Here is a 21,986-nt window from a genome sequence, read left to right as displayed (position 1 = left end):
AGGGCTGCTGGACCTCGCAGTCCTCAATACGTTACTCCCAGGGCAAAGGTCAGTTTCCTCTAATACAATATACAATATATAAAAAAAATTGAATACATTATTATTCCCCTAATTTTTTATCCACAGTGCTCAAAAATTTTACAAATGCAGAAATCATGAATATATCTTTAGAGTTTAGACATGCCATCACTGCTTGTCTGCATGACCTTAGTCCACGTTCATTAAATAGTCTCTTTAAAATGGCTTTCCTTTCCTTTTCTAACCCAGGGCAAAGACATTGTAAATGTATAATATTCTCGTTACAACATTTATATAATCTACAATCCGTATTGATTGCGTTTTTTTTCCATATGGGTACATGACATAAACCCGGCAGTAACCCAAAGCGTGCTCTGATAAAGATTTTCTTGTTTTTCCATGACCATGGTATTTCTAAATATTCTTGGACATGTTTTTTGATATAACCATTTATGATTGGCCATGAATGTTTTCTTTTCGCAAATATATCCTTATCTTTTATCAGAGAAAAATGATTGGTAAGTTTGTTAATTGTTTTTTAAAACCTTTCTTGGGTAATCGTATTCTCCCAGATCGATATTACACCAAATTCTTCTTTTGCTTTATTTAGGTAGGACCACGCCTGCAGCTTCTTATTATATTTGACTTCTTGCCATAATAGCTGGGACATTTGATTTTCTTGGTCATGTTTTACTCGATTCCAAACTTTAAGAGCTTGTCCTTTTCTTGCTAGAAGCTGGTTATTTATCCCAAATTCGAGCCTCTCCTGAGCTTGTGAAGCATTTTTTGACAGGGAAAATAAGATTTTGTACGTTTTTGAAATTGCATTCTTAATAATCTCTGCGTCTTTCCCATTTAATACCTCAGAACCATATGTTAGTGTAGGTAATAGCTGTGCTTAGATGATCTTTAGTAAAGGACGAAAAGACAAATCAGATATTGAATTCTGAATTATCCTAAAGGCTGCAGTCATAGTATTAGCTTTTCTTGTAATTTCTCTTTTTTGCGAGAGAAAATTTCCATTATCGTTGAATATAACTCCAAGATACCGGTAGGAATCAACTTGTTCTAATTTCGTTCCCTCCAGGTTCCAATTATATTTATTTTTTAGCCTTATATTTTTCGTAACTACCATTACTTTGGTCTTTGTTTCATTTATCACCATATCATTTTGTTTTGCATACACTGATAGACAATCAATTAGCCTTTGCAACCCAACTTTGGGGTGACTTATAAGTACAACATCGTCCGCGTAAAGGAGATTAGATATTTGTTTATCTGCTAATCTAGGCGGATGTGCATTTACCTTATTCAATGTAGTTGAAAGATCCGCTAAAAAAAGATTAAATAGCAGAGGTGCAAGGACACACCCTTGTTTTAGACCTCCCGTTGTAAGTATCTTGTTGGTTAATGTTTGCCCATCACCAATTCTTACTCTAATCCAGGTGTCAGTGTACAGTAATTGTATCATTCTCAATAATAGGTTTGGAATTTCTTGCTCTTCAAGTTTTTTCCACAGATGGTGCCTGTTCACACAATCAAAGGCTGATTTGAAGTCGACGAAACAAAAATACAAAGGTTGTTTAACTAAAGGTGCCTTATCCATTAATACAGATAGAATCAATATATTTGTTGAGGTTCCTAAACCTTTGATAAATCCAGTTTGGTTCGGTGGCAGTATCCTTTTATCCTTTACCCAGTCAGTCAAACTGGATAATAAAAGCCCTGCTAACAATTTTGCATCAGTGTCTAGAAGGGTAATCAAGCGATAATTCTCCGGTTGTTGCCAATTTCCTTTGTTAAAAAATTGGAGATATCAATGAACCGCTACATGATTTTGGGACCATCCCTGTTCGTAAGACTTCATTAAATACCTTTGTCAAATAAATAGCCCAGTAATCTGGTTCTTCTTTGTAAAGAGAAAACGGAATGCCATTGGGTCCGGGTGCTCCATTTTTTTGGTTCTTTATTAGTTTTACGAGTTGAGTTTCTGTAATAGGGATTTCTGCGTCACATTCTACATCAATCTTATCTTTCCTTAAGTGTTTGTTTTCTTTAGTAACTGATTTGTGTTCCTCAATATTCACTTCTATATTAGGATTTAGGATTTTTATGAGATATATGGCCCATTCCTCTTCAGTTAAGGAGGATGTGACTACAGATTTATTTGGCCTGGTTAATCTGTTAATCACTTTCCAGAACTCCCTTGAGTTCGCTTGATTACTGGCATAGAAGATTTTTGCCCACAATCCCTGATTAATTTTTATTTTTTTCGTTCCAAATTAATTTTCTCAATTCGTTGTTGACCTTTTTTAATTTTATTTGTATATCTTCATCATTTGGGTACTTATTTAGCTGTTTCCTAAGTCTATTACAGCTCCGTCTGACCTTTTTTACTGTATATGGGAAATTGATAAAGGTATCATTTTTTTTCCTTTGGACATTGTGTTTTTTATAGCATGAGGAGAAGTATCGTATGGTGCAACTAATTTTTGTGTGAAATTTTCCCATTGATCAATTACAGACGATACGGTGCTATCTTTAAAACAATTTTTAATTAGTTCTCGTGCCTTTTTCATCGTGGTGTCCATATTATTTGTTTCCCATATAAGTTTTCTATAATTAGAAGTACAAATCTGACCGTGCATGGTTAATTAATTTTGATGTTTTGATCCTAGCAATTTCACTTGTACTATTTGTTGACTATGGTCACTTTCAAATACTTTTTTTAGGTGATATGAAGTAATTTTATCAAAGATATTTACAGAAACCATAGTATAGTCTATTCTAGATTTATACTGGTGAGACTGAAAAGACCACGCTGGGGGTGTATCTGACTCAAATCTACCATTCAACATTCTAAGACCCAAAGCTTCCATGTTCATCATGAAGTTCTTCCCAATAGTCTTTTGTTTAACATTTTTTGAGTGATCAAGTACTTGCTCTGGGATTAACCATTGATGATTTTGGGGCTGGATAAAATCATCCCGTATGAATTGTACTAGTAGATTTATATTGAAATCTCCTGTAACTAAGAAATCTATAGACGGGTCTTCCATTATTTGGTCCAACAAAAAGGTAGTAAGACCAGCAATGTGATATCTATTTTCATTACTTAACAGATTGCATGGACAAGCATAATCAATTCCTATTTTTTTACCAGGCGCCTCTCGACAGATCCACAGCTCTGCCAAAGGAATGGTAAACATAAATATCACGTCTTTTTCACATACTCCGCCATGTAAAAGCTCTGTGCCACAAGTAAATCCAATGAAGATATCCACAGGCTGTTGGTGGGTCCAGTAACTTTCAAACCGCTCATCGTCAAAATAAATGTGGAGGGTAGGGTAGTTCAAATAAAATTCCAACCCCAAGTAAGTTTCCAAATGAAGATGTTTATTGCAATATACAGGGGCGTAACACAAGCCTCTGCAGCCCCCGCGGTGCGGGGGGCCTCCACGCTTCAGGGGGCCCCCTCAGCACAGCACTCAGACTGCAGAGCTCTTCATCAAACCCGGAGGGGGCCCCTCCACATGCCTTGCATGGAAGCCCCCTCGAGTTTCGTTACGCCAGTGGCAATATAGGACCCACAACAGCTTCCCTGCTTAACAGCCCATACAGAAACAGCCACAGCGTACATTCTAAAACTCATGCAAGGTCCTTTAAGGCAGTCTATTAAAGTCCAAAACCTAAGCAATGTTCATGCTAGAACACACTAGAAAGAAATATAAGTATACTTTACATACTACAGACTGGTGATAGTAATTTAGATTTAGAGGTTTCAGCAATCTTTCTGTTAGTTGCTGATAGTTGATAATCTTGCCTTGGATGGCTGTCTTTGCCATGTTCCAGATTTTTTCAGAAACTACTTTTGACATTTTTCATTGACCTCAAAATATTATGTTGCAGCTTCACAGATATTTTTTCCTAGTAGAGTATACAGTATAATGAAAAAAGAAATCTTTGAGTCTTCAGAACCTACATATGCGTACGTTAAAACACTCCATGAGCAGAATACAACAATACATTTTGCATTGTCTATTTGGAATGTTTCAAAAGTGTTGGCCTGAATAGTACAATCAGCTAAACTCAGTGTTATAAATGCATAATAAATATCTTTTTTAGCCTGGAAAATAGGAGTAGTGCGTGTGTTTAATCGTTCTCGGGTGCATTCTAGTTGAAAACACATTGGTGTACCGTTGTTTCTCCATATGTATAATACTTGGTATTCAAGATTACACAATGGGCTCCATGTGATTTTCCATTGATTATTTGGAATATACTTTGATGAGAGTATCTATGTCACCCACAAAGTCCAGTGTTGGATCCCTGGGGGAATCACTCTATTTTACCCATCCAGGCGGCTCTGAGAAAGTAAATTAACAAGGTAATAATTCTAGCAATTCACAGGCACTTTAGAGCCTGAGAAGAGGTGGAAAAAGTCATGGCCCTTTTATCCTGCAACAAACATTTTGTTCCAAACATAGTTAGCTTTACATCAGTATCCTTTGGTCACACCCACAGACAGGTACTTTGAAAACACTAAAAAATATATTTTTAGAGGAAACAAAATCACTGACAGTATTGAATAGTCAAAGGGGTCTGCCAAAGATAATGGACTGTTTAAAAAGAATAAATAGTATTTACAGGGAACATCCTTTTGTATTTGTCACTTACAAATTGGAAAACCGCTGCACTGCTGAACATTATTTACATGAGACTTCTACTTATTATCGAAAGTCCACCCATGTGTGTACACACACAGATGTAATTTTTCCATGAGCCACATATTATGTTTCCTATTAGAGAGTTGGATATAGTTATTTGTTTGTTGGTCATAGTCTTGTAGTCTGGGATCTAGTCTGGGATGGTGGTAATGGCGGATGGAGGATGGGAAGAAAGAGGTCTTTTGATGCCTATCATATATCGAAATGTGAATTGAATATTGTGCTACAATGATGCAGACGTCTGATGTTACCAGTCAAAATTAAAGACATATAAACACATGGTGGACATTAAAGTGGGTTAATGCTATTGCAGGCAACTCACTTGAGAAATGGGTATCAGCAGAAATAAAATAAGATATATTTCCCATTGTAGTATTTTTCTTTCCATGCATCCAAGGTTTTACGACAGATGAATGTGGACTGTGGCATTTGGAAAGATGAGTAAGGAACCATTACATAGGTAACTCTCCCAAATAGATGTCATACTCCAAATCTATCAAAAACATGTTTTTTTCACAGAATAACTAATTGTATTGAAAGAGGGCTTGATTTGGAAGGAAACTTTAATGTGATTTTAATGTGACACTTCAGGGTAACTACAGATTGATCTCAAACAGAGAACAAAGGGTCTTCCGATGAAGTATTCATGGAGTACTCACTTGTCCTACATCTAAGAATACATCAGGTATTTATTATGCCTTTACGGCCTTTATGGCTCACACTACTTCTCATGCCACCACTAAGGAATCATTCTAAAAACATTATGCACTTGTTGTTATATATTTATAGTGTTTCAACCTATAAATATAAGCTCTGAAAAATTACAAATTGTCCTTTTAAGGATCCTCTACTAAACAACATATATATGTGGTTTAACACAACTTTGTGAGGTCAATCTGTGATGTGGCAAAGGAAGGCACTAGAAGCAAAATTATCAAACTATCAGCATTTCTCAAAACAACTCTAAAACCTCTAAATTAGAACAAGCATCTAAATTGGGGGAGCCAAAAAGCTATTGAAAAGTAGAGTAATACAACTGTGAGGGAAGTCTGATCAATTTAAAGCATTATTAGCAGATTTAAAAAAGAAACATATGATATGAAAAAGACAGTTCTTTCATGCTTAAAGTAAGAAGACAAACAGATTGTTGATGCAACAGAATAGGAATCACATCCCAGCTATTGTGGATTGGAAAAGGAGTACGTTTTACTTTGTGCAAAAATTCATATGCTTGAAATCCTCAGCACCTTCTTATCTTTACTAATTTAAAAAGGAAAACTCTGTATCTTTGTTTATCTCACACTTTTTCATATGTGGGTAAATCAGAAAGGATTAAAGGGCATATAATTCACGAAGAGACTGGAGTGTCAATCCAATCCCATTCCATTAGAAATGCTCCATGTCCCGATAGAATCACAATAAAAATATAGTATGCAGTTTCAAGGTAAACTGTGTAAGTTGAGCTCAGGAACTGTCCCTTTCTGCTAGCCTTCTGTAAGAACCTAAAAACTTTGCTTTTTAGCCACCAAGTTTAAATCTCTATCTTGGGGCTGCTGTTTAGCAGCCTGTGGCTTTGACTGCCTCCTGCCGCCCTGGCTAGTGCTGGAAGACCCTGTTGGGTAGCTGTGTGCCCTATAAATCAACTAATAATAATAATATTTATAATAATAAACAACATTTAAGTATATAAGAAGGGATTGGTACTAAATCTATATTGGAATCCCACATTATGTTGTTAACTAAACCCCACTCAATATACAGCGTACAAGCCTACATCACTTCTTAAATGGGATGCTAAAATAATGTCCATGACAATACTCTCAAGAATAAATTGTCCATATAAATTCATAAGTTGGCTTCATAAGATAAAGTGAGACTTTTGATTTTTGACAACATGCACTATATCATAGTGAGATCAGACGAGTGTTTGACTTTCTATATTGTCTGTAGGACATTACCATCTTTTGTGTGGTGCCTGTCTTAGCTTCTTTTGCTGTCTGCAGAGCACTGTGCACCTCCCCCCTGCAAACCAGTAGTAAAGTGCCTGGTCTCACCCTTCTCTCAACATGGTCGAATTGGCATAACCTTAACTGGCATGTTTAACTTACCTAAAAATCCCTAAAAATCCTTAGTGTAAGGACATGTTAAACAATTCTTGTGTTGGAACGTGCACTCAATGTTTAGCGTGTGTACCGTGCTCCTGGGTATCACTCCCTGATCAAGAGCGTATTAATATATATTATAGTAGTATCCCCATATGCGTGGGGTATGTCTCCCAAGGCACAGGTTAAAGGCGCCCTTAACGGGGCTTTATCCTCTTACAATTGGTTTTGTTTCTCAAAAGATTCTTTTCAAACAGTTCATTTCAATGTATCATTTTATTCACAATGATTCTCATGTGTGGATTAACTTCAATTCCCAAGATGCATCATTCTCAGATTGCTTCAAAATAACGGGCTCCTCTCCAAAAAATGGTTGAGTGCTGGTTAGTAAACTTGGATATGCTCTCCTGGTTCAGTAACACAATATTGATGTAAAAATATCGCAAATTAAATATTTTTAACACAAATACTGGATTCCTATACTTAACTTATAAACCCACAAGTATCAAGAACAAGAATATTACTGTTAAAAATATCAGTTTTTATTAATGTTAGAAACAAAAATATCATTGCCTTTACATAAACATAAAAATAGGAAAAACTAACACAATCATGACTGCAACAATATCACTAAAATACTTCCATTATCGTTAATAAACATAAAATAGATACTTTTTACATTAAGCAACACAATAAAATAACATTAGAAACATATACACATTTTAACAATAAAATAAATTTATTACGTTGACAAAATAAAAATATATCTTTATATATAACAGCAGTGTAAAAAGAATGTATACAATTACCACAAACATTTAATAACAATTTAAATATCAATAAATATACTTATATATAAACACTCACACACCAACTCACCCGCTCATACAGATACTCACAAAGCCAACAACCACTCACACTCCCATTTATTTACAACTACTCTCACACCCACTTATTCACCCATACAGCCACTCACATACCCAAACAGTCACTCACTCACCCACTCACACATGGATACACACGGTCACTCACCCACTCAAATAATATATGTTAGAAAATTGAATCACTCATTAGTACACAAAATATACTAATTTAACTTTTGTAGTACCTTGGTATGTATGTTTAACAATCAAAATATTTTAGAAAACACTGACAATCACTGGATGAATTCATCAGTGAAGTCATCAATGATGTCATTTGAGATGTCATCAGTGACGTCACTGACCAGGTCAAGAGTGATGTAATATGTGAGGTCATAAGCAGTCCATTGCAGGGGCATAAGTTATAGTCAGCTCAGATAACTATAACCTCTGAATTTCTATGGTTTTTTAGCCTGTATAATCTGAGCTTAACTATAAAGTCCCTGCCACCTTTTTAAAGTGAATGTCTAAGGCTTTTGACTGTTATTTCCAAACTATAGTGTCCCTGAAAACTCTGTTTTTTTTCTGTAAATTTCAATGTTTAAAAACAAATGTTATTTCCTAACTTAACCTGTATCCTTTGAAAGTGGGTGTATGAGTGGCTGTATAGGTCTGTGAGTGGGAGTGGGAGTGTCTGCGTGGGTGTGTGAGTGTCTGAGTAGATCTGCGATTGGGTGTGTGACTGAGTGAGTTTGTGAGTGGGTATGAGAGTGTCTGAGTGGATCTGTTAGTGGATGTGTGAGTGTCTGAGTGGGTCTGTGAGTGGGTGTGTGAGTAGTTGTTTAGGTGAGTGTGAGTGTCTGTGTGGTCTGTGAGTGGGTGTGTCAATACCTGCATATATGTGTGAGTGGGTGTGTGAGTGCCTATATGGGTCTGTGAGTGAGTCTGAGAGTGCCTGCAAGGCTTTGTGAATGGGTGTATGAAGGCCTGCATAGGTCTGTGAGTGGGTTACATCACTGCATGGGTGGGTCTGTAAATGGGTGTGAGAGTACCTGTGTGGGTGTCTGACTATGTCTGAAACAGTTTTTTTAAAAGTGCATCAAGATTGGCTGATCTGTCGTGAATTTTTATGAGGGTCCCAGAAGTGGGGAAAAATTGATAAAACAACATTTTCTACACAACATAGGTCCCACTGGTACTTCTCTATCGCACCCATGGGGTCAGCGTACCTCTACACTGATCTCTTTAATTACTTTGCAGAAATATTGTGAGGCCCCAGGCCTGTTCCCCGATACTTAAAATTGTAGCAGCAACCTTCCGGTCAGGTTGTTGTCAGCCAATGATGGCATTGCTGGTGATGCATGACTTCGCAGATCCAGCGCGGGGGTTTACATCCCTAGATATGTATATTTTTATTTTCTTTAATAACTCCACAACTGCAGAAGGGATTTACACCAAATCACAAAAGGGTTCTGTTTGAACCAAACGCTACTTCTGTACCAAATTTGGTGTAATTCTGTCCAGCAGCTCGGGCTGTAGTTGTATTCAAAATTCCTAAGTGAAATTGCATGGGAAACACACTTTTTTAACCACTCTCTTTTTCTCAGCCCCTGCTTGACGGATCACTCCAAAACTTTGCATGAACGACTAGACACAAAAATGAAAAACGAAAAACAAGTCCAGTCTATCGCTCTTGTTTATACTAAAGCCTGTGGGTGGCCATCCTCCTAGAGCTTTTTATGCCCCTGGGAGCATCAACTCCACGGGGCTTATGCATTAATAATTGCGGGGCAGCTGCTCAGATCCCTGGACCTCATGGACCACCACCACCCAGGGGTTATAAATGAAAAGAATAGAGTGAACTGCATGGACCCCCGAACTCTGGGGACAGCTCTGCACTGGTTGCTTATGCTAATATGAAGCGGCGGGACATCACCTCCTCGGGTCTTTCTTTTTACAAAAGTAGGGGGCTGCGTAGCTCCCCTTCCTGGCTGTCCTGTGCCCCAGGGACCACCACCTTCCCAAGGCAGCCTGTGCAAACAGAAGGAGGGAGGACACACCCTCCTGGAGCCATACATGACCCTGGGGGACCTCCAATCCCCGGGCCGGCTGCTGCTATATCCCGGGGCGCCCACTCCCCGGGACATAGCTGTGTGCTATTGCTGACAGAACCTGCCAAGCAAAAGCAAACACTCCAGTTCGAGTGATGGGAACTGTCAAAGTGATCCTGCATGCTGAAAGCACAGGTTTCATCTCTTTCCCTGCCTGCAGTGATGTGGGCAGAGAAAGAGATGAAAGGTTTGCTTCTGTATGGAGGGAGATGCCTTTCCAGCTGCTCCCTCTATGCAGCAGCAATGGCGCTCTTTCAGGAGGCGGGAAGCTGGCTGAGACGGCAGGGCTCTTGAAGCTCCCCCCACAGTCCCGATCCTGCACACTGGGTACCAAAGGACACGCAGGAGACATGGTCTGGTCCTGGGGGAAAGGGTCCCCGGGGTTGAAACCGGCCTGGGAAGGGGGGCCACGTGTCCCCCCTCCCCCATTGTCTTAAGGCAGGGCCCGAAAGAATACACACCTCGGGGCTGACAGCTGCCCAGGGAAAAGGGTCCGCAGAGCCCCCACCTCCATTTAATTAAGGCCAGGCCCCGGGGGATGAAAAATAGAGAGCAGAAAAATGAGCAGAAAAGGTAAAACAGAGGGCAGAAAAAGCAGGAAAGACAAAACAGACGGTAGAAAAATTAGCAGAAAAGGCAGAATTGAGGGAAGAAAAAGGAGGCAAAAAGTAAGCCTGGGCAGTGAACTCCGCTGCGCTCACGGAGTCTGCAGAGTTTTCCACACTACACGTTACACGGAGCTCGCAGAGTTTTTTCCCTCACTCGCGTTCATCAAAGTCCAGTTAACGAGCGCAAGTGAGGAAAATCGACCTACCGGTGAGATTTTTCCTCATTTGTGACCATCAACATCAAGTTGGCGAGTGTGAGTGTGGAAAATCAACCTCCCGGCGAGATTTCTCAACACGGGTGGTCAAATTTCACATTGCACGTTGTCGCCTATTCTCGCGAATGCTCGCGTTGAGAAACCGTCCGTTTGCATTGAGAAAGCTGCCGCTCGAGTAAAAATCTACTTGAGTGGCAGAAAGGAAGCAGCGCCCGTTTGCACTCTGCATGGTGCCATTCGCGATGATTGCACTGCAGACAAGCACCTGGCACTGAAAATCACCACGATTGGCATTTAGATAAAGAAACGTTGCCGCTTGCGGAGATCCACGTATCGCGGTGGAGTTTTTTTTTCACGAACTCCGCCCAGGCCTGGAGAAAAGGCAAAACAGAAGACAGAAAACCGAGCAGGAAAGGCAAAACAGAGCAGAAGAGGGTAAAACAGCGGGCATAAAAATGAGCAGGAGTGGCAAAACAGTGGTCTGAAAAACAAGTAGAAAAGGCAAAACAGAGCAAAAGACGGGAAAACAGAGAGCACTCAGAAACTCTAGTACTATCACTCATTAGTAGTACACCTATTATACTAATTTAGCTTTTGTAGTACCTTAGTATATATGTTTAACAATTATAAACTCTTAGAAAATACTTACACTCACTGGATGATGTCATCAGTGATATAATTTGAGATGTCATAACTGATGTCATCAGTGATGTCACTGACCATGTCATGAGTTATGTAATATGTGAGGTCATAAGAAGTGCATTGCTGGGGTGTAAGTTATAGTTAGCTTAGGTACATATAACTACTGAATTTCACTGGTTTTGTACGAGTGAAAATGTTTGCCTAACCCTAATGTCCCTGGAACCTGTTTTTTTCAGTGAAAATGCACTACGGTATTTTCAGCGTAGTTCCAGAGACTTGAAAACTTCAAGTTGCACGGATGGCACAGCAGGGAATTTTACTTACCGACTTTCCTGATTGGAGGCCCACTGTGGAGATTTATGTGAAGTAAGACTATTGCTGTTGGACTGAAACCCACTGGGGTAATACTTTGCTTGGTAGTTTAAACACTACAGACACTAGCATGCCTTTCGTATCACGTCTTTCAAGCAACCTGCTGTTGGGGAGAGTCCTCGCTTCAGGGCAAACTTTGGATGATATATATATATATATATATATATATATATATATATATATATATATATATATATATATATATATATATATATATATATATATATATATATATATATATCCAAACTCGGTCTCCAGAAAATGAGTCCAGTGATGAACAAGCACGAGGAATAGGAGAAGGGAGAAAAACAACTACCCCTTTTCACAACGAGTTCCAAATAATCCGCCAATCCTGGTTGCGCGGTGGAAAAAACAAACCACCGGAAGGAAGCGAAGAAGAACGCGACGTTCACAGGGGGGTAGGACGAGGCAAGCCACGAACATGGAGAGGTCGAAACAAGAAATCGGGCAAACGGCAATAGATGCAACAAATCTAACAGTAATAAATCTGACCGATAAAATTCTCACGGATATTGAAAAGAAAGTCCTAAGTATGGGTTTGACTTTCTGTCCTAGTAACTATCTTGAATATACCCAGACACGAATTGACCTCTTTTGTTTTATACGAAAGTTGAAACTTCATAAATACTTTAAATTGAGATCTAACATACGGGCTCCCAAAATTGGTCTCAGAATAACAGCCACAGATGTACTCACAGGGCAGGATTTGACAGCTATTGAAGTACTGGAAAATCTAAGATCAGAAGACACAATGGACCCAACGATCCAGTTAAATACGGCTGAAAGAACTAGGGAAGTGGGAATCGAACAAGAAAGAGAAGAAAGTCCGTTCAAACCCACATCTCTATTTAATCCCCAAATGCCCTTTGACGCTATCGACGTCTTTTCAGATGCCATGGTCAAAGATCTTTTACAATTTAGGTCAAGTAAGAACAGACATCAGAAAAAGAGCAATTTAACGAATGCAGAACAATCAGCATTACAAAATCTAATGAGTGATAAAACAATAATAATTAAACCCTCTGACAAAGGTGGCAATGTTGTCCTGCAGACCAGGGATCAGTACTGCAAAGAGGCATTACGACAACTCTCAGACGAGAAATATTACGAAAAAACGACTAAGGAGGCATATATACAAAGTACTAAGGTCTATGATAGACTAATCCAGAAGTGGTACATGAAAGCTATGTTGGGTACAGATGAACATATGTTTCTTCGAAGTAACAATCCTATGATACCCACGTTTTACCATATTCCTAAATTACATAAGGACAATATGGATCCTCCTGGTAGACCCATCGTGTCATCTGTGAACAGTCTGACAGAACATCTATCTATGTTTATTAATCATTTTCTGTTTCCTTTTGTAATGCAACTTCACTCATATGTTAAGGACACTAAGGATTTTCTGAACAAGATATCCAACATGAAATGGGACTCATCTTACTTGTTGATGGTTTTAGATATAACCAGCCTATACACATGTATAGAACATGGACATGGCATAGAGGCTGTACAGTTCTATCTTAACAAACGTCAACTCCGCTATGCTGAACACAATTTGATGTTAATTGAGTTTTTGAGATTTTGTCTGGAAAATAATATCTTTTTGTTTGAAGCTCAACATTACAGACAGAAGTCGGGCACGGCAATGGGCACCTGCTTTGCGCCCAGCTATGCAAACTTGTTCGTAGGCTGGTGGGAGGAGCAGGTGCCCAAAACCTATGAAGGTCAGAACAGTGGGAGAGTTGTGGAATGGCATCAATATATCGATGACCTGTTCATTGTGTGGCGAGGGACAACAGATTCAGTGTATAAATATATTGAAGTCCTCAATAAAAATAACCTCAATCTGCACTTTTCTGGCACAGTTAGTCCGGTGGCAGCGGACTACCTGGACCTACGGGTGTTCATTGATGATGGCAAAATACAGACTGCATTATATCGCAAAACAACGGCAGGGAACTCCACACTGTTCGCGAATAGCAACCATCCGCCCAAACTCATTCAGAGTATCCCGTATGGTGAATTTTTAAGATTAAAAAGAAATAGCACCAGGGAGATAGATTTTGAGGCAGCTGCTTCGGAATGTATGGCGAGATTCATTGTAAGAGGTTATGAACCACAGACCCTAGAAAAAACTCTAGAAAAAGTGAGAAAGATTCCAAGAAACACATTGCTTATGGATAAAACTGTACAGGATGAGACACAAGAAAAGGGTAAATTCCGGATGGTTACCCCTTATTCTTCGGAAGGCAATTATTTAAAAAGGATGTTAAGAAAAAATTGGCACATCCTCAAAACAGACACTGTCATCAGTGAGGATATTCCGCCCTTCCCTCTAGTGACCTTTAAAAAGGCGAGGTCACTACGAGATATGCTGGTAAAAAGCCATCTTGAGATAATCCCTGAACGGAGAGGTACTTTAAAAGATATGAAAGGATTTTTTCCTTGTAACAGGTGTAAAGCTTGTTCGAACAGTAGAAGAGTCCTATCATATAATATACCTGATACCAAAAGAATAAGGATGATAACTAAATTCTTGACCTGCAGTACCCCCTTTGCAGTTTACTGCCTAGTGTGTCCTTGTGGATTACGCTATATAGGCAGTACAATACATCAGTTAAAAATCAGGATTTTGGAACATTTAAGGGCCATAGACAAAGTGGATACGGCATATCCTGTGGCACGCCACTTTGCAGATTGTCACCAAAGCAACAGAAATTTATTGCAGTATTTTGGACTTGACTATGTTCCTGTAAATATAAGGGGTGGCAATAGAACACGCAGTTTAAGAAGACTTGAGTCAAGATACATTATTGACTTACAGACTAAGTATCCTAGAGGACTTAACAATGGAGAGGAGCTTGCAGTTCATTTAGGCTCATAGATAAAGGTAGTCCTGTAGATACATTTAGTTCATAATTTTTCTTGTTGTATCCATATAAATTCAGATAATATTTGTGTTAATATAATGATTTAAGTATATTGATTCCAGCGTGATAAGAATAATGACAAGAAGGGACGTATGCCGATACACGGCTGAATCAATTAAATAATTAAATGCCGATACACGGCGATATTTTTGATAAGTGCAAATTGGTCCCTTCTTGACTTTGGAGATGCATGACGATCAGGGGGTCAAATATGCCGATACACGGCGATATTTTAGTATTTTCACAATTTTAAGTTTATTAAACATGTGAATAGTATTTGCAATGATATGCATGCATGAATTTAATGCACTACTTCAAAATGGCCCCCATGTTTGACAAATGTATATTGTCCTTTCTTGTTTTTGCAGCTCCATGATCACGCTTTTAAACATGCCCTCTTTCAATGTGTAATGAACACCGAGGAAGGCTTTCGCCGAAACGCGTTTGTTTTGTTTGTTGTCTGCAGTTTGGCCATTGAATAAAGAAGTAACGTTCAATGCCCCCCTGAGTGCGTTAATTCTTCGTTGAAGAAGGAGAATTTGAGCTTTAATATATATATATATATATATATATTATCTACTGGCGGTCGCCAGTAGATAGTTATAGTTAGGACCCTGTTTCCATAGGAAATCCGCAACATTCTATTTGGAATAACTTTGGCGGCGGTCGATGAATCCTCGCAAAATTTTCAATATAGGTGGGGCGCTACGCTCCGCTCCTACCCTGAAAGTCTCGGGGGGATTCGTCAAGCGGGGGCTGAGAAAAAAGGGGGGTCCCAAAACGCGTTTTTCCCATGCATTTTTCCATAGGACCTTTAGACACAGCTACAGCCCGAACGGCTGAACAGAGTTACTTGAAATTTGGCAGAGAGGTAGTCCTCAGGTCAAGGAAGTGCCTTTTGTAGGTCTGGTGTAAATCTGTCCAGTAGTTCCTGAGAAAATAGCATTTAAATCAATATATATATGTGGGCGGAGCCTAACCACACATCTCATCCTGAGATCTGATTGGCTGTCAGCACTTCATCCAAGAAGTGTTGGCAGCCATCTTGGGACCAATATACATGATAGCACCTCATTAAAAAGCATTGCAGTTAATAGAAGATTTTAAGACTTTAGTTACATTATAAATCATTTGTTGATGGTACCATACTCATTTTAGGAATTGTGGTATGTTCTAAGGTGATTTCACCATGTGAAAAAGCCTTCTGCTGGGATATCATGATTGAGAGAAAAATATTTTCTCATGCTTTTACCACAGAGGTTTGGAAGGTGATCTATAAGCTAAACTGAGAGCTTATTTTCTGTAAATTCACATTATCTTTCTCAGTCATGTGAGAATGAAGTCTGACATTCTCAGTAAAACATGTACATCCAACAAGGGCAGAGACTGTCAGTTGATTCCTTTGTGTTCTACTGCAGCTTTCCAGAGTGTTCCAAAGAACTACTAGAGCGCTAACCGTCCTACTTATGATAAATGTATGGCACACCTGAAGCCATCTTGCTTGGATTAAAGTGGTAACTCTTAAAACATTTAATTTAAAAAGGAACAAAATGAGGGGGTTCATTTTTCCATAAAAAGTATGATTAGTGCTGCAGAAAGAAAAATTAGGGCACATTTTGAGTGACTTCTCAAATCCTGGCATGCAGACTGAAACATGCACTTTCAATACCAGCAGCAGTTTTCCCTGGTGAGCAGTAGCTTTACTACAGTGATCTAATGAGCAAAAAGAGTGCTAACATTCTGATTTTATGGCAAATGTGTGACACATTTGAATGCCTTCTTGATGGAATCAAAGTAAAAAACTGAAAGTATTTCCTACTGAGGAGACTGCAGTAAATGAGGAAATTAGGAAACTTCATAACAAATAAGTCTCCCAAGATGGCCACCAGAGACAAAAGAGCCCAAATGTAGCCCAAATATCACCCAGATGTAGCCCAAGTATAGCCCAATGACAGAATGTCCAAGAATGTTCTTAAAAACAACTAGAGCACTTACTGTCTTCATTATGACAAAAGTATGGCACACCTGAAGCCATCTTGATTGGAATAAACTGGTAACACTTAAAACATTTAATTTAAAAAGGAACACAATGAGGGGGTTCATTTTGCCATAGAAATTATGATTAATGCTGAAGAAAGAAAATGAGGGCACATTTTGAGTGACTTCTCAAATCCTCTTCTATTTCATTAAAAAATTCTGACATGCAGACTGAAACATGCACTTTTAATACCAGGAGCAGACTTCCATGGTGAACAGTAGTTTTACTACAGTGATCTAATGAGCAACTAGAGTGCTAACATTCAGAATTCATGGCAAATGTGTGACATATCTGAATACCTTCATGATGGAATCAAAGTAAAAAACTGAAAGCATTTCCGACTGAGGAGACTGCAGTACATGAGGAAATTAGGAAACTTCATAACAAATAAATCTCCCAAGATGGCCACCGGAGACAAAAGAGCCCAAATGTAGCCCAAAATCACCCAGATATAGCCCAAATATAGCCCAATGACAGAAGTGTGCAAAACACTTATTATTTTGTGTTTTTGCAGTGTTATATAGTGCAGACTTGTCAGGTATTGGAGTGCTTTACATGAGCATTGGTTACATCACACAAGAACAAATTCATTTTGGTTGTAGACATGGGGAGACTAAGTGATTTGACCAGAATCACAGAATGTCGAGCTGAAGCAGAAACTTCAACCTGGTTCCCCAGTTGCAAAGTCTGCAGTTCTGGAAGTAACACCACATCCTCTCCCCTAAGTGCAACATTTAATCAAGTTGTCAACTAGATAAAAAAACATAAAGATAACAAATAATTTAAAAGTGCTTTGTCGCTATTTGAAAACTCAGAAAATATGTCCTTATTTTAGTCTTTTAGAGCACTAACCATAATTTTGATGCCAATAAGACCCTCTCATATACGTAATTTCTAAAGGAATGCTCTAGGTATTACAGTTTTGATTACATCAAGATGATGTCAGGCGTTCCACACTTTTGTAATAAATATAGAATGTTAGCAATCTAGTTGTTCATTAGGATACTGTTGAGAGGCAGAGGCCAGGGGCACGGACTCTGAAAATTGAAGGCAGGTAGGAGGGTGCAAAGGCAACAATTTAACCACACTGAGCAGCAGGAAGGGCCGTGGAAGCACAACAGACTATGGAGGGCAGTGGAAAGGGGGGCAGGGGCAACAAACCAACAATACAGGACTTGCAAGAGAGGCTGTTGGAGGGAAGATCTATTACGGGTCAAGGAAGCTAGGGGCGGTCCCCAGAGCCCCGGGAGCCACCACAGAACTGAGCAGGAGAGTGAGTCAGGGACAAAAGGGGCACCTTAATTTGAGCCGGGGTGCCTAGGAACGCTTGCTCCAAAAATGAAGAAAACAGACATATGAGACATGGAATTGGAGGCAGAATACAATGGCAGTTTAATGAGAAGATGCAACTTCAAAGAAACCGCAGAATAGAGACATAAAGTACAAAATACAGAATCCAGATAATCATACAGCTGTCATGATATTCTCTGTATCTCAATTAATGGACTGACAGAGAGAGAGAGAAAACACATCTATAAATGCATCATGAGAAACAAGTTACACCAAGGAAAATGTTACCTAGGGACACTCACATTTACTCTTAGAGCAAGCATTCCTGCAATTACAATACAACATCTTTTAAATGCAAAAGTAAAGAGAACAATGGTTAAACATAACATGACATTTCATATAGGTAAAATAGAATAAGATACTTCAAGCAAAGCAGAGCAAGACATTTTAAGCAAAGGAAGACAAGAGCTCACAGTTCTTGGGGAAAACCTGCACAGCCTGTTAACCTACATACAGACGGCGAGGTTGTCCGTCGATATCTGTGGGTGCTCCCTTTTTATATCATTTTGTGGGCTCCTTTGCACGCTACATCTACCTACGTATGCTACCCAAAAGCTTCGTCTGCAGATTTTACCAGACATTTCGTCATTTACCCACTTAATGCTGACAATGAACTGGGTGAAAAGGTCAGTCTCTCAGGCCAATCGCTTATCGTAAGTTCCATAGAGCAAGCAGAAAATAATGGGTATTGTACAGGAATTCAATATATTCATGTATAAAATCTCCTCAGTTCTCCTAACTTGACGCTCTGCGGTTGCCACTTCCTTAAAAGCGGGAAACCTGCCCAGGAAGCAAGTACCAGTCCAGGATGCAGCCTACTGTATGTCGACAGCTTCAGGGGGATGTTGAACTTTGATACCGAGCACGGAGCACTCGGGTAGGGTGGGGGCTACTAGTTTGGAGCAGAAGGCCTCGCAGACCTGCCTTCAGACTGCTATACACTAAAATTGCAGAGCTATGGTCAATTTAACAAAGAGGCCTACATATTGAACAGAAGGGCCTACACAGGGGTTTTATGCTGGCTGAGTGGTAAGGATGTCTCAGGATAATTATATAGCAACACAGGACCCGCTGGTCAATTTAATACGGCCTACAAATGCGGCTGGCAGGGCAAGGACAAGGGTCTCATACTTCAGGTGTGGACAGAACGGGCCAGGGGCCCCCTGTGATACAAAATCTACCCTCCTTCAAGGCTGTGGCAATGTAATAGACCATTGTGGGCAGAAGGAAGAGGCAATGGTAGTACAACCATACATGCCAACAGACCCGATTCAGCCAGGAAACGTCCAATGTTTTTAAGCTCAAATGGGCTTTATTTGATCTGTCTCCTGTCTACAATATCCTCTTTTTCAATGTAACTCAAAGGGGAAAATCAATACCCCAGTTTTTTTTCAAAATCTCCCTCTTACCAAGTTCAAAATGTTCGCAAGTATGGTACATTGGATCATGGAAGGAAATGGGATAGGGACATGGACTTGGATAACAGAGGACAGGAGAGACATGGAGAGGTGCACCAAACTGACCCTGCAGGGCAGGCATCAGGGTTTGCAGCAGCACAATACACCACACAGGGCATGCAGGACGGGAGTGCAGCACAACAATCCATAGAAAGCAAGAGGGAGGGGACAGGACCATGCACATGGACAACAGAGAACAGAGGGGAAAGAGGCAATGGTAGCTAGCTGACCATAATGGACAGACAGGAGAGAAGGCTGCAGCATAACAGACCATAAAGGGCAGGAGGGACGGATCAGGGGCATTACAATGGAACAGACAAGCCAGGAGGGAGTAGGGGTCTGCACATGTAAACAGAGGGCTGGGGGCAAGGGGGCAGGGCAGGAGCAGCAAGATGGCCATGGAGGTCAGGCAGGATGGGCACTAGAAGCAAGACACAACATGAAGAGCAACAGTGAGACTGTGATGGCATACACACAGACCATGGAGGGAAGGTGGGAGGGGGTCAGGGGCAGCTAACTGACCACACAGGGAAGGTGGGAGGGGCCATGGCAGCACAGAAGACCATGCATGGCAAGTGGGAGGGTTAGTGGCAGCACAATGGCTATGATGGGCAAGAAGGAGGGTGCAGGGGCATGCACAAAGGACGATGGAGGATAGAAGGGAGGGTCAGGACCTGTGCACAGACAAGAAAGTTCAGGGGAAGGGGCCTCACAACAGACCACACGGGGCAGGCAGGAGGAGCAGTTGCAGCACAACAGACCAGGGAGGGCAGAAGGGTGTGGCAGTACAATGGACCATGTAGGACAGGAGGAAGAGGATAGAGGCATGGCATGTGGACAGGCAGGGTGGAGGTGGCAGGGACAGGTTACAGTCATCTGACAATGCTAGGCAGGTGGGAGGGGAGTGGCAGCTCAACAGAACACTCAGAGTAGATAGGAGTGGCAGGTCCATGGGACATGGTGGGCAAAAAGGATGGAGCAGGGGCATGCACAAAGACATCGGAGGGCAGGGGGAAGGAGAATAGGGGCAGCAAGCTAAGCACAGAGTTTAAGCAGGAGGTCAATGATGGGGCATAGAATTGGGCAATGGAGGGCAGGAGGAGTGGACTGGTACATCATACTAAATTGAGGGCAGTGGCAGCACATCAGACCATGCATGGCAGGAGGGAGGAGGCTAGTCCATGGATTCACACAACAGAGGATAGGGAGGAGGGGGATGGGGCAGCAAGCTAACTGTTCAGAGAAGGCGGGTATTAGAAACTTTATTGTTTTTAAAACATTTTGTCAGTGCAAACTACTTAAAATATGAACAAGTATGCAGCATAATCTCACTTTTATTCAGGAAGAAGAAGACGTTAGTGACTGTGACTCTGGGCTCACTTGGCAAAAACACCCCCTGACCCTCCACCCCCTATCGCAAAATGTAATGCCCGTGAAAAGGGTAGGTGAACACAGTGTTATATAGAACATAGTCCTGAGAGCACGATTGAAAATGAAAACTAGATATAGTGTATGGTATAAACTATGCACCAAAAAGTGTGATATAAGATGAACCAGGCGTGAAATATAATATGCAATACATTGTGCGCAATGACAGATTCATTGGAGAGCGCGAGATAGCACAGGCACTAGCGCGTGCTATGCGATATGCGCCTTAGAGTGTAATATGCACAGGGCAGTGTTGTGTAACCTAACTAGTCTCTAAAGTTGTAATATAAAATATGTGCTGGGGAGTGTAACGTTGCATATGCACTGTGACAAAGATATGGATCCCAAATTGTAATATGTATGGCATAGCACTGTGCGTTATAACATAGGCATCGAGGAAGGCACGTTAGATGGGGCAATATAACCCGTGCGAAGACAAGTGTGGCATGACATTTTCACGGGGTGGTGTTACAGTGCACATGGGCTAGAGAGTGTCATAGCATATGCACTAGCTAGTGGAATACAATACAGAGGTGTGTGGCACTCGGCAGGCAATGGTGGGTGTAACACAGCATTGGGCTCTGTCAGGAGCGCGCTGTGACTCGCAAGTGATGTTCGTCCCCTTTCCAGAGAGTAAAATAAAAAGTATTACACATCCGGCAGTGGATGTGTGTTTTATTAACTGTGAGGGGGGTTTCTTGCATAGTTTTGGTCGAATTTTTGTCGAATCCCCTTTGAATGGCTTGGTGTGCATGTGTATTAAATGTGCCCGTCAATAGCTACCCATGTTTGTATAAATAAACGACAAGGGTGTCTACCGGGATTAGGCACGGTAGAGCATCAGACATGTCAGAGCTTCACTAGTGGTGTAAATACATTCCACGTGGATTAATTGCATGCATAGTCGCCTTTTAATGAATATCACGCAAATCGTCATGGTGATAGGTACGTACGGTTTGTCCAGCATGTCCTAGGTGTGTCTATAAATATATATTTTTTAAAAATAATAAAAAACAGTGGCCGGCCCTGGGGATTGGGGTCAAAAAAATATAATTAGGAGACAGGCCCTGGGGGATGGGGTCATCAGGGCCAATAAATTAG

This window comes from Triturus cristatus, chromosome 4_2 (assembly GCF_964204655.1).
Source record: "Triturus cristatus chromosome 4_2, aTriCri1.1, whole genome shotgun sequence".
NCBI classification, from domain to species: domain Eukaryota; kingdom Metazoa; phylum Chordata; class Amphibia; order Caudata; family Salamandridae; genus Triturus; species Triturus cristatus.
Note: the sequence above shows the minus strand (reverse complement) of the source record.